The 2,141-nt window shown below is 46.8% G+C and overlaps 1 long non-coding RNA gene across 1 annotated transcript; it reads left to right on the top strand.

Moving 5' to 3' along the window:
- The first annotated feature begins 856 nt into the window (after positions 1-856).
- On the top strand, positions 857-1,395 carry LOC129524941 (uncharacterized). The gene is made up of 2 exons (XR_008668930.2): positions 857-1,104; positions 1,211-1,395. It is a non-coding gene; the product is annotated as an uncharacterized lncRNA (long non-coding RNA).
- The last annotated feature ends 746 nt before the right edge of the window (positions 1,396-2,141 follow it).

The following is a 2,141-nucleotide window of genomic DNA, read 5'->3' as shown; positions in this document are numbered from 1 at the left end:
AAAGATTTCATGGCCAAATGCAGTGGCTCAAGCCAGTAATCCCAGCACTTTGGGAGGCAGAGGAGGGAAGATCACAAGGTCAGGAGTTCGAGATCAGCCTGGCCAATATAGTGAAACTTCGTCTACTGAAAATAAAAAACTTAGCCGGGCGTGGTGGTGTGTGCCTGTAATCCCAGCCAGTGGGGAGACTGAGGCAGGATAATTGCTTGAACCTGGGAGGCAGAGGTTGCAGTGGGCCAAGATCGTGCCACTGCACTCCAGCCTGGACGACAGAGCAAGACTCCATCTCAAAAAAAAGAAAAAAAAAAGATTTCATGAAGAGTAACCTGAGAAAACAGGGAAGTGCCCTTGTAGGTGAAATGACTCAGGCTGAAAGATGCAGGCACTTGAAAGGTGTGGGGGAAAGTCATGTTCATAAGAAGAGCAAAACTGTGAGTTTACACCCAAATAATATTGGCCCTGCAGAGGAATAAAGAGAAACTGAAAAGCTTTTACCAAATGGAGGCTAATGTGAAAGTCAAATGGGCTTGTTAAGTTTAGAATGAGGCCCGTAAGTCCTTATGTGGAAGCAGACAGGGTATTAAAGAGGAGGAGCAGTAGCCCTCCTGAGTCATTAGGTAAGGCAGATCTGTTATGCTAAAGTCAGGCACTGACTCAAAAAATATGAAGCCCCAAAATGAAACAGGCCCATCTAAATGGATGTTCCTGGGGATTTTGATTCTGCAGATGTGGCCCACGTCTTCATAATAGGAGCTAGCACTTCACCCTGTGGATTGATAAAGCAAATGTCTTCCTCAGAAGGCCATTGGCCCTCCCTAGACCTGTTATAGACTGAATTGTTTCTCCCTAGAATTCAGTGTTGAAGCCCTACCCCCAAGTGTGACTGTAATAGGAGATAGTATGGGGTCATAATGGGGGGTCCCTAATCCAACAGGACTAGTGGCCTTGTGAGAAGAGAGAGCAACACCAGCAATGCACGTGCAAAGAGGAAAGGCCCTGCAAGGATGCTAAGAACGAGGACGGCCATCCGCCCACCAAGGAGAGAAGTAACAGGAGGAACAAACCGGTCAACACCTTGATCTTGGACTTCCAGCCTCCAGAACTGTGAGAAAATGATTTTTTTTTTTTTTTTTGGTAAGCCACCCAATCTTCAGTATTTTGTTACGGCAGCCCTAGTGCTAATACAATCCACCACTGTCCTGGCTTCCAGGTCCGCAACTTGGGCTACCTTCCAGCATAAAGTCACTAAGGATGTGCCGGGCATGATGAAGGAAGAAAGCGACTACATGCTGAAGGAGATGGTGCGGGGACTCGCTAGTACCTATTGGCAGGACCTGGGGAACTTTGGTGGGTGCTTGATAATGGGGACTGGAATAAAAACTGGCTAAGCAAAAATTTATGGACTTGGATTCACTTTCTCAGAACACAGTTTAACACCTTGGCAAGGATTGCAGCATATGGGGCAAACTACCTGCTAGGGTGACCCTTAGAAACCTGGAGAAAATGTAAAAGCCCTTTCTTGAGGAATTGTCATTTCCTAAATTGTCATGAAGAAGGGTAGAGAAAGGTAGAAAGAGGATGAGGAAAGTGGATACTCTGGAATGGACACATTAGGTGAGGGCAGAAGATCTGCCGGAGGTTAAGTATTATGACACGCTATTCACTAAAACCATCAGACACACCATTCACCAGCTGGTGAAAAAGGCTACCAGAATCACTAAAATTTCAGTGGCTGTTCTATGCAGGCCAGGGCTGAAGGTAGCAGAGGCCATCACAGGCTGGATTCACTGACAGCCATAGGCAAGTTCTCTCCTCTACACATCCACTGGGCTCACAATCCCATTTATCGGCCATTTCCCCATTGGCCAAGTGGATAACAAGGACTAATATACTAGACAGTTGGAGTAACCCCCACATTGGGTCCTACCCTAGTAGGGAGGGCCAAGTCAAACCTCTGGGACTGACCCTCCTTCCTAGTCCAAGGTAGTAAGTCGTTAATAATATTGCATCCCAGGAGCATGACTATTATTACCACCATTAAAGATCTAAATGGGCCAGGCGTGGTGGCTCACATCTGTAATCCCAGCAGTTTGAGAAGCTGAGGCAGGTGGATCGCTTGATCCCAGGAGTTTGAGACCACT

The sequence above is a fragment of the Gorilla gorilla genome, chromosome 8 (assembly GCF_029281585.2).
Source record: "Gorilla gorilla gorilla isolate KB3781 chromosome 8, NHGRI_mGorGor1-v2.1_pri, whole genome shotgun sequence".
Taxonomy (NCBI): Eukaryota; Metazoa; Chordata; class Mammalia; order Primates; family Hominidae; genus Gorilla; species Gorilla gorilla.
The sequence above is the reverse complement of the archived record's forward strand: the minus strand, read 5'-3'. Positions and strand labels throughout refer to the sequence as shown.